Genomic DNA, 12461 nt, shown 5'->3' with positions numbered 1-12461 from the left:
CATGCCAGTGCTGACAGGTCAAACCCACTGTGATCTGTGGTTCTGAACAGAAAGCGGAAGAGCAGCTTGGTTTCAAACCCCAAGATAGCTGCACTGGGCTGCATGGACAGTGAAACTGTATCATCCACTAAGGTAAATGCAGAGGGGACCGGGGGATTAGGTGGGGGTATATGATGTTCACTTTTTCAGAAAAATAGAAAAGGCAAACTAGCACTTTAAATTTAAACCAGCAACAAAAATGATCTACATTGCTGCACAAAAATACAAAGACAGCAGTATGCTGTATTTTGTCTCTGAAATCTGGGTGAAGTGCCTCTGCTTTTATCCGCCACAGTTCACAAACTACAACTCCGTGCTTTCATCTGCAGAATTTGGGACTACTCTGTATAACCAAGTCTCTGCTGAATTATAAAAACTGTCTGTTGATAGCGTTACTATACAGTAGATGGAGGTATAGGTAAAGGATCTTTCATAATGTAAACATTCAGTTATAGCTTATCTAAGTTGCAGTACTATTGCCTGTGGATTTGTCTATGTCACAATGGCAGCAGCAACTGAACGGTGGTGGCTATGTGAAAGCAGAGAAAGTATAGGGATGTGGAAGTCTTTGTTAATAAACAGAGTTAAGCCAGCCATAGATGGTTGAAATGCTGAACTGGTCAAGATTCAAACCATTTATGGGCAGGCTGATTGTATCTAAGCCGTTCCATCGACCGACTTGGGTACGACCAGCATGCTGGATGATTATATGCAATTATGACTGTCTATAGCCGCTGGTAATAATTACTGTTATCCCAGCAGGGACGGTTTCCGGTACGCCCCCCCGCCATTAGGGATTCCCCCATCAACACGAACTGTGTGTTGATGGGGAAATCAAGCGATTATGGGTTGCTGGAAAGAAAATTGCATCACCTATGGCCTGCCTAAGGGTGGCTGAGTGGAGGTGTATCACCTGGCTCGGCCTTTGGTCCAGCTAGTGCACATCATATTTGTGCTTATTCAGTTAGGCAGCACAAGGAGCAAAGTAGATGTTTAGAACACTAAGAGCAGCCAGTTAGTATGTACTTTTACAGCTTATTTCAAATTAAATGTACTCCAGATAGGGTCCAGTTCTGTTTAAGGTCTCATTCAGACAGGCAGAATCAGGCACATAGACTAAACACCACCTCTGCATACAGCAACACACCGTGCTATGGCCCCATTCAAACTGGATGATTAGCTGCAGCCAGTTTGAATGTGGCCAGGAGCGCTGTCCCTGCATGCAAACTGTCTGCGTCAGAGTTCCTAACTGGATGTAACTGGAGGAGTGGCAGCATCGCCTATTGATTTGTTCAAGAGTACAACCCCGGGAACACCAGGGCAGCACACACCTAACTACTCCGCCTGCAAGAATTGCTGATGCTTGCCCATGTGATTGGAGTCTCAGTCTGCAGCCTGCAGGAGTAAAGAGGATGTTTTGCATATATCAACAAATTAGGTTTCAGCCTTTTAATACAGGTTAATATATAAAAGCTGACATTTAATTTTGTTGCAATAAAAATACATCCAATTTTGTTTTCCACCAGCACAGCAGCATATTGCTGACACTAACAATAGGAAGAACATGTATTGTTCCTTGCAAATATCAGATTCTTCCTTTCCTTTTATCAATGCAGTATAGAAAATGGAGAGGCTGATTTAGTAGTTATGAATGCGATCGGACCATTCTATACTGTACGCCCTCAACTGGACACCAAAACTTTTTTGTGTTTTGCATAGAGTGAGGAAGGGTTAGACCCTCTGATGTTGGGGAGATTCACCCTTCTATTTGTACAGGTGGCCATTGTCACAGAGAAATCAAGGTGAAATCCAGAATTTTGGAGAAAACTGAAAAGGGATATCTTTCAATAATGACATTGGTTCCAGGGACAGCTGTGTAAGGGAGATTTCCTTTGACTTTCTGTTGTGTGTCTGGGACAGGGAAAGATGGGAAATGTCCTTCATTGCACACAGACAGCAAAAATGAACCTGGCAGAGGGTTAAACTCATCTGTATTCTAGATTTAGTATAGTAGTAGTTGGTCACATTCAACTAGACCTGTTCTGTAAAATTGAGGACATTTTGTAGCCTATCAATTCTTAAAGGATAAGTTCACCTTTTGTAACATGTTACGAAAGCACCAGCCCCCGATCCCCTGTTATGACAGCTAGCGGGGGATTTTTTTCTCCCCCGCTAGCTGTCAGAATTTTTAAAAAACTCATCCGTGCGGGGCTTTGCTTGTCTGGCTGCGTCACTCATTCACAGTATTCTGTGAATAGGAAACTTCAAGTCCCGACAGCCTTTGCGGCTGTCAGCTGGTAGTTCTCAATGAACTACCATGGCACTGTTGAGTGCTGTGGTAGTTCATTGATTCTTCCTGTCAGTGAGTCTCTGCTTTCCCATATGAGGTATGAGCAAACAGATACACTGACGGGTCTGAAAACCTTCCCGGACATTCCCTACTCTATGCAAAGCTAAAAAGAAAAACTTTGACTTGTTACTCTTTAACTAGAATGCATAAGCCACAAGACGAAAGATGTCTGCATGGCGGGTGGTCAGCATTTTGGGGAAAATTAAGGACCCTTTTACCAGTATATCCCATTCTTATAAACATGTTGTGTCAATAAGGGGGGAGGGGGGTCCTGCTGTGCTCCAAAACATCAACTGTTCACTTTGGTGGATTTCTACTGCTTTTTATTTGTTGCGTGAAAGGAGTTTAGTGTCCAGTTCAGGGTGTGCGATGCGGAATGGTCCTATTCTGTTCAGTGCTGTCTTTTTTATCTTGTTACTTTCTATATTGAGGACCATTGTTGCACAAAGTGTCTGAAAGGGAAAAAAAAAACACGTGATACAACATACAGTGACAATTGTGAACAACTGTGACATTGGTAGCAATTCTTGGTTGGTCAATAAGTCAGTTGAAATTACCAATGTTGTTAAATGCATTATTATGTGCTAAAAATATTGAGGGGGCTATTCGTTTTTCTTTTTTTTTTGTTTTGTTTTCACTATTTTTTCAGCAGTATTTTAATTTTATATCTAAAAATGTCCACATTCTTTTTTCCTCAGCAGACAATATGGATATTGGAGGCTGGAATAACTTGTGACCAGGACATGTCCACATTCTTAAAACATTTTAAAATTTACAGGCATTTTAGTGAGATACAAAGTACAGGTAGGGAGAGTTTAGGCCGTGCTTTCCTCTCCTAAATGGTATGTGCCATTTTATATTGTTCATGTCTTTTTCTGGGGCATTTACTCTAAAAAGACCATTTAATGGTCTTTGTAGAAATAAAATCGGCACTCTCTTGCAGTAGATATATATTCACCTCTCCAAGGGCCGGTGCCTTCTACCTTGTCTCTGTTCCAGTGTTGCAGTCCCTGCCCTGGAAATGCCATTTGGTGTGGTTCCTTCTGCCGACCCCTACATCACTGCTGTGTCCTGTAATGTCATAGGGATCAGAGGAAGGTACTCTGGTGTGTGGTAGGGAACACAGGCTTCCGACACTTCCAGAGAAGTGGAGGGTTCAGAGCTTGAACGGAGGGAAGATGGGAGACGCCGCGCCATTAGAGAAGCAAGTGTATTTATCTTCTACATTAGGGGCTACTGGTTTGACTTCTTTAGAGATATTATGGTCTCTTTCACATATTATCCAAAGATAAGTCCACAGAAATCTATTAACCTTTTGAAAAGGCTTACTTGCTTGTTTTTCCCCAAAAAAGTACAACCTAAAGCCTCCCACCCTGTACCTTGTACTTTGGTGATGTCACTTGTGTGACGCTTCACATACTGGTAAGAACCACAAGCCCCAGGCTGAATCACGACTACTCACAGGCTGTTTTTCAAGTTCAAAATAGTCCATGCAGTGATTTAAAATGACCCTGTTGTGAGAATAAAGCCTCGTATACACGATCAGATTATCGGACGAATTTTCATCTGTTTTTTGGTGCATGCTAGGCTCATATGGAAAGTGAAGAGGTTACTTTCATACGAAAATTCTCATACGACAGAATTCAACTTCAGAAGTGATGTCATGTGTTGTTGAATTGTTTTGTATGCGTTCTTTCATTTTCCGAGCATGCCTAGACTTGGTCTTACAATTTTTTTCAGATGAAAACTGTACTAATTAAACGTAAATCGGACATTGTGTTGACGTACGATAAAAATTTTATAGCCTGCACATTGTTTTTGTCGTCCAAAAATTTGTAATCAGCTGTCGAAAGCACTATACTAACAATCCGAAAATCGTCAGATCGTTCGTCAGATGAAATTTTACTTCCAATTTTCTTATCGTGTGTGTGCGGGCCTTAAAAGGGATTATATTACAAAAACCCTGTAAAAGAAAATGTTTATTACTCGCCTCTTCAGCTCGAGTTGAGGCAGATCTCCCTAAGGGCTCTTTCACACGGGCGGTCCGATCAGATCCGCCTGTCATTTTTTTCGGCGGATCTGATCGGACCGCCCGCTGACACCCGCTGCCATCCACATCCGATCCTGTCCGTGAAATCCAGACGGATGGAAACCCTATTTTCCATCCGTCCTGGGGATCGGATCGGATGGGATCGGATGAGAGCGGACAGGAGGTCCGCTCTCATCCGATTCCCCATAGAGAGCAGCGGGGGCTGTGACACCTCCCTCTCCGCACTGCAAGCAGAGACGGAGCTGTCATCCGCCGGCTCAGCGGGGATCGCGGATCGATCCCCGCTGAGCAGCACGGATCCGCCTACGGAGGCGGACCGTGTAAAGAGCCCTTAAAAAGCTACGGAGTATCACAGAGTCCCAGACTCCAAAGAGTGCCAAACCATTCCAGTTGTAGCTGCTATCTGGTGCGGGGGGCTGTGGTCACTATGTCACTACTGTGTCCTTTAGCGCCATAGCGGCTGGTGGGAGGGAACCACAGCATGCACCAAGGAGCAGACATTGGCAGCAACCTGTAGCTTTTAAAGTGAGATCTTACTTTCCGCTCCCGGAAAAGGTGAGTGATAATCATTTATAAGGCGATTTCAAACTTTCATATTCTTTAAAATGGGTTACTTTAAAATCCCTGTGGGCAGAGCATTTACAATTGGACTAGCATGACTTTTTTTCTAAAAGTTTTTTTGAAGGTTCTTATTGATCCAGGTCATGGCATATTTGTAGAAGTTGGTCACATTCCAACTGGACTTGTTCTATATGGTTAAATATGTTTTGGAGTTTTTTAAAGCCACTTCTTCAGTTTTAGTGAGTGTCAGGAAAATAGCCCAGCAATTATTGTCACCCAGGAAACACTAACACCTTGATCCAATGGTGATGGTGGATATAAATGCTGGGGTATGCTCCTGACACTCATTAGAACTGAAGTGACTTGGATAAGCTATGGTAACGTCTTCAACATTACAGAACAAGTCCAGTTAAGTCCAAGTCCAATCTCCAAGTGTTTTCTTCTTTTGTAGAGGAATATTTACGTAACGAATACATTGGGTAAACTCTTTGGATAGGTCATCATGACCATTGAGAAACTTATTGTCCTGGCTTGTCCTGCGTTCATAAGTATTTCCGTCTCCTAAAGAATAGCCCTTTAGAATATCAGATACCCCTGTGTGACCCTCCTTATATAATATATATATTTGTGTGTGTATATATATGTATAGAGAGAGAGAGTTTTTACGAGTTGGAATAGATCTAATTTTGCATACCTCTTTATGAACACTATGTTGAGAGAGATTTATTAAATTCTTTATCTTTTGCATGAAGTCTTAATAATAAAACCTTTCTATTTATTCAAGATACATGAAATGTTGTCTGAAGTTATTTTGGGCAGTGGTGAACATTAATTGATTAGTACTAAACCACTTTTTAAGGACTTCTGATTGATATCTGGAAACATTTGCATGTGTATGCCATGCCAGGTGAGTTTGATGTGGAGGAAATCAAGTAACCTGCACAGAGTCCTGACCTCAACTCTAATGAAGGCTTTTGGGATAAATTGGAATGGCGATTGCAAGATGGGTCCCCTTAAACAATACAACATAATTACCTGACCTCACAAGTGCCTAGTATACACGGGTCAAATGTCCAGGGACATTGGCAAAGTCAATAAAAACCGACCGACATTTGGCCTGTGTGTATGTTAGCCAGTCAGTCAGACGAGCGTGCTGGAAAACCAGCAGCCAACCGGTTCCCGATCAGCGCTCTCAGCCAATGTAGGCATTGTAAAACTCTGATATTCACAGACATGACTAGCAGGGTTCGTACAGTCCTGGAAAACCTGGAAAAGTTTTGGAATTTGTAGATGACACTTTCCAGGCCAGGTTTTGGAAAAGTCATGGAATTATTTACTGTGGAGGAGCGGGGAGCGGATGCTTTATTATTTTATTCCCTAATGTTATTTTATTGCCAGTGCCACATACTATTTACTTCACCTTCCGGGTCCGCGCTGTCACTGGCCAGCAGCAGCCGAGGAGATGATCGTGAACCAATCAGGCAGCGGGGAGGGCCGGCTGCGGTTTGCCTGGAGACACTGTGACTGGCCAGCAGCAGCAATAACAGCCGGGAGATAACAAACCAATCACAGGCAGCGGACGCGTCACTGGAGGGCGGGCCGGCCGCATGAACGTGATGATGACGCGGAAGGGGGTGGTAACCGTTTCGGTTACTGCACCCCCGCGTCATCACGTTCATGCGGCCGTCCCGCCCGCCAGTGACGCTTCTGCTGCCTGTGATTGGTTTGTTATCTCCCGGCTGTTATTGCTGCTGCTGGCCAGTCACAGTGTCTCCAGGAAAACCGCAGCAGGCCCTCCCCACTGCCTGATTGGTTCACGATCATCTCCTCGGCTGCTGCTGGCCAGTGACTGACAGTAAGGGCAAACTGCGGACCCGGAAGGACACCTACCTGTACCAGTGCTATACCCTGAACGTAAAAATGTCCCCCCCCCTCAGTGCTCTTTAGCCACCCCCCAGTGCTCTTTAGCCACCCCCCAGTGCTCTTTAGCCCCCCCCCCAGTGCTCTTTAGCCCCCCCCCCAGTGCTCTTTAGCAGCCCCCCCAGTGTTCTCTAGCCCTCCCCAGTGTTCTCTAGCCCTCCCCAGTGTTCTTTAGCCCCCCCCCCCAGTGTTCTCTAGCCCTCCCCAGTGTTCTCTAGCCCCCCCCGTGTTCTTTAGCCCCCACCAGTGTTCTTTAGCCCCCCCAGTGTTCTTTAGCCCCCCCCAGTGCTCTTAGCCCCCCCCCCGGTGCTCTTCAGCTCCCCACAGTGCTTTTCATCTCCCCCCCCCATGCTTTCTGGCTCCCCCAGTGCTCTCCAGCTCCCTGGCTCCCCCCTCAGTGATTTCCAGTTCCCCCCCAGACAGTGCTCTACAGTCCCCCCCCCCCTCTCCCCCTTTGCTCTCCATCCCCCTGGTTTTATATGCCCCCCCCCCCGCGCCTTCCAACCCCCCTGCAATGCTTTCCAAACCCCCCCTTAATTCTCTCCAGTCACCCCCCCCCGTGCCCTTCAGCTCCTCCAGTGCTCTCTGCTTCCCCTGTGCTCTTCTATCTTCTATCATGTCCACAGCCTCTGACTACCTCCTGTATCATGTCCGCAGCCTCTGACTACCTCCTGTATCATGTCCGCAGCCTCTGACTACCTCCTGTATCATGTCCGCAGCCTCTGACTATCTCCTCTATCATGTCCGCAGCCTCTGACTACCTCCTGTATCATGTCCGCAGCCTCTGACTACCTCCTGTATCATGTCCGCAGCCTCTGACCTTCTCCTGTATCATGTCCGCTAAATGTACAGTGTGTGTCGTAAAACGTTTGACATTTCAAAAATGGGAGAGGCAGCGCTGTCTAGCCACGGTAAAGGTGCAAAGCACCAGTCTGCAGCTGCGCGCTCGACAGCTTCCAATCCGATCGCTGGCTTTTTCACCCGTGCGCCTGAAGTAACACCGGCTCCCAGCTGCGGCAGCGGTGCTTCCATCTCATCCACTGTAAAACAAGGGACCATTTTGAGTCACGCTGTATCCAGAAACGAAACCCTAACTGCAGAGGTACTGTAGACTACAAAGATTGTCATTTATTTTAGTAAAAATATGCTGGGTGTGACATGGATTTTCTTCTTATTTAACATTTATACATAGACATTTCATGAAACATTAGGTCATGAATATTTACGTGAAGTCATGGAAAAGTCATGGAATTTTATTGGTGAAAATGTGTATGAACCCTGGACTAGGCATGATGGGAATTGTAGTTCCCGAACAACTGGAGGGCCATAGTTTGAAGACCCCTGCTCTAAAGCCTCGTACATATTATGAAAATATCAGACAAATGAGTGTCCATTTTTTTTTTTTTTTTTTTTTGCATGCTAGTCTCCTATGGAAAATGAAGAGGTTACTAAATGTAAAAACATTCTTGTACAACAATATAATTTTGGAAGTTATGTAATGTGTTGTACTGTACTTTAATGTATTATTTTGTTTCCGAGCAAAAGTCATGCTCTTATGATTTTTTTTTTAGAGGTATACTGTACTAATTAACCACTTCCCGCCCGCCCTATAGGCAAATAATGTCGGGAAGGTGGCTGCATTATCCTGACCAGACGTCCTATGACGGCTACAGGATAATGCGCTCTGCGCGCCCCCCCTCCCGGGATGCAGCAAGCTGGCTCGGCTGCGTGAAACAGGAAGGGGTGTGGTCTTGACAGGAAGGGGTGGGTCTTAGTTAAATTAGGGGGTGCACAAATTTAGTCTGTCCTAGGGCAGCAAAAAAACTAAATACACCACTGCATAGGTGGATACAGTCTTGATCTGATGCTGCATCTGTCACCTGGCACCTCTACACTGAGAACCGAGCGATTGAACACCGCTGATCGCTCAGTTCTGACAGCTCCCCGAGCAGAGAGCTGCTGACTGTCAGTCACCGCTCTCTGCTCTGCCCCCTCCTCGCTCATAGGAGTGCTGGGCTGTGGAGGGGCAAGGAGCGGCTGGCTCAGGCTCTCAGCGGCTCGCTGAGAGGCTGATCTGGGTGTAGGTCCAGGCACCTGGTGGGATCCTGACTCCGTGGTCGTGATGACGCAGTGCCTGGACCGACTTCTGTGACATCCGCACTCCTGTGAGCCATAGGAGATGTACTGCCAAATGATCTTTGGCTGTACACCTCTTTTAGAGTAGTTTTTGATTTATGGCTACCCATGCTCTGAGTGCACAAAAATAGGTCTGACCCCCAAGCTCTTCTAGTCTGGCACCAGAAGTTGGATTTAATTTTGAAGTTTTCATTGTCTATAAAATGTATACATAGAGAAATACATGGAGGTCCCTCTTGTGGTTAAAATGTATTACTACTGCTTCTATTTATAGCAGGCACGCCACAGATAGGACGGAGTCTTTGTAAAATTGTTTAAGGAGCAGTACTTCTGAGGGCATGACCTACCTATTAATAATAAAACTACTTTAGAGCTTCCAGTTTAAAAATATTTAGTAGTTGAGATGAGTATTTGATTTGTGTACTTTACAAACTGCCTGCCCCAATTTTACTGGCAAAGCTGTCAAGTAATGCAAAGAAATTGTGAACTTAATAAGTGACATTTGAGTGCTTAGACACCATGGGGGAGATGTACTAAAAGTAGTGCACCTGTGAATGGTAGCCAATCAGCTTCTAACTTCAGCTTGTTCAATTAAGCTTTGGCAATAAAACCTGGAAGCTGATTGGTTTCTGTGCAGAGATGCACCACAGTTTGCACTCTTTAGTTTTAGTAAATAACCCCCCCATGCTACCTCTCTCAATAGCCAATTTGCTCATAGTATCCAATAACTCTCCTCTTTCCAAATATCAGATTTATTTTGTATTTTGTTTTTGTTTGTTTTTTTTTAGCTGTGTGACCTGCCCACTAAAGCCTGTTCTGTGCTTCTATAGTATTTGAATAGACCACCAACGCAAGCACAGGGTTAAGTAGAGAAACTGTCATAGAGTGTATAGGCACTCCCCTCCTGCACCTCAGAGCTTCCATCAATAAAGGTTTACTTTAAAGAATAACAATAGTTAAACATATGGAGATGACGCTAATCCATACAGTATGTTATCATTTATTATTATAGGATTTATATAGCGCCGACAGTTTACGCAGTGCTTTACAACGTGAGGGTAGACAGTACAAATACAAAACACTTTAATACAGTAGGAATCAGAGGCCCTTGCTCGTTAGAGCTTACAATCTAAGATAGTACTCACTACAGACTTCAGATCAGCGATATGGGCCACAGCCCTATGGACAGTCCAACAACACTTCAATGCATTCCACTAAGCCAGTGGGTCGCAGTGCCATTTCTCCATTGACCCTAATGAAGAAGTCGTATATATGGTGCATCTGGAAAGTATTCGCAGCTATTTACTTTTTCCACATTTTGTTATGTTACAGCCTAATTCCAAAATAGTTTAAATTCATTATTTTCCTCAAAATCCTACAAACAATACCCCATAATAACAATGTGAGTTTGTTTGTTTGAAATCTTTGCAAATTTATTAAAAATAAAAAATCCCACGTACAATTGTAATTACACCCTTTGCTCAATACTTTGTTAAAGCACCTTTGGCACCGATTACAGCCTCAAGTATTTTTGAGCATGATGCTACAAGCTTGGCACATCTATTTTTGGGCAGTTTCTCCCATTCTTCTTTGCAGGACCTCTCCAGCTCCATCAGGTTGGATGGGGAGCGTCAGTGCACAGCCATTTTCAGATCTCTCCAGAGATGTTCAATAGAGTTCAAGTCTGGGCTCTGGCTGGGCTACTCAAGGACATTCACAGAGTTGTCCCGTAGCCACTCTTTTGTTATCTTGGCTGTGTGCTTGAGGTCATTGTCTAGTTGGAAGATGGACCTTCGCCCCAGTCTGAGGTCGAGAGTGCTCCAGAGCACTCTTCATCAAGGATGTCTCTGTACATTTCTGCATTCATCTTTCCCTCTATCCTGACTAGTCTCCCAGTTCCTGTCGCTAAATAACATCCCCACAGCATGATGCTGCCACCACCATGCTTCACTGTAGGGATGTTATTGGCTAGGTGATGAGCGGTGCCTGGTTACCTCCAGACATGATGCTTGCCATTCAGGCCAAAGAGTTCAATCTTTGTTTCATCAGACCAGAGAATTTTGTTTCTCATGGTCTGAGAGTCCTTCAGGTGCCTTTTAGCAAACTCCAGACGGGCTGTTATGTGCCTTTTTACTGAGGAGTGGTTCGGTCTGGCTACTCTACCATACAGGCCTGATTGGTGTAGTGCTGCAGAGATGGTTGTTCTTCTAGAAGGTTCTCCTCTCCATAGAGAAATGCAGGAGCTCTGTCAGAGTGACCATCGGGTTCTTGGTCACCTCCCTGACTAAAGTCCTTGCCCCCCGATTGCTAAGAAGTTTGGCCGGGGGGCCTGCTCTAGGAAGAGTCCTGGTGGTTCCAAACTTCTTCCATTTACAGATGATGGAGGCCACTGTGCTCATTGGGACCTTCAATGCTGCAGACATTTTTCTGTACCCCTCCACAGATCTGTGCCTCAATACAATTCTGTATCGGAGGTCGACAGACAATTCCTTGGACTTCATGGCTTGGTTTGTGCTCTGACATGCACTGTTAACTGTGGGACCTTTATAAAGACAGGTGTGTGCCTTTCCAAATCTTGTCCAATCAACTGAATTTACCACAGGCAAACTCCAATCAAGTTGTAGAAATATCTCAAGGATGATCAGTGGAAACAGGATGCTCAATTTTTTGTTGAGCGTCATGGCAAAGACTGTGAATACTTATGTACATGTGTTTTTTTTTTTTTTTTTAATATTGCAAAGATTTCGAACACACTTCTTTCACGTTGTCATTATGAGATATTGTTTATAGAATTTTGAGGAAAATAATGAATTTAATCCATTTAGGAATAAGGCTGTAACAACAAAATGTGGGAAAAGTTACATAGTAGTTGAGGTTGAATAAAGACAACAGTCCATCCAGTTCAACCTGTACAGGAATGTTGTGAATCTGTGAGATGCACATCCAATAGTCTTTTAAGAGTAGCCATACTCCCCGCAGCTACAACCAATTGTGGAAAAGAGTTCCACATTCTCACCGCTCTTAGTGAAGAAACCCTTACACAGCTTAAGGTTAAACCGCCTCTCCTCTAATCTCAATGTGTGGCCACGTGTCCTCTTGCACTCCTTGATACTAAATAGTTTTTTTTACCTATGCTGGGATCGCCATTGAGGTATTTGTAGATCGCTATCATGTCCCCTCTCAGGCGTCTCCTCTCCAAGGAAAATAAATTAAGCGCTTTTAATCGCTCCTCGCAATTAAGGTCCTCCAATCCCCTAATTAGTTTAGTTGCCCTTCTTTGGACTCCAGTTGCAGCACATCCCTTCTGAGGTTTGGCGACCAGAACTGGACAGAATACTCCAGGTGTGGCTAGACCAGGGTTTTATAAAGTGGTAGGATTATAGCTTTGTCTCTGGAATATATCCC

Source organism: Pelophylax lessonae (assembly GCF_965119305.1).
Source record: "Pelophylax lessonae genome assembly, chromosome: 10".
NCBI lineage: Eukaryota > Metazoa > Chordata > Amphibia > Anura > Ranidae > Pelophylax > Pelophylax lessonae.
Note: the sequence above shows the minus strand (reverse complement) of the source record.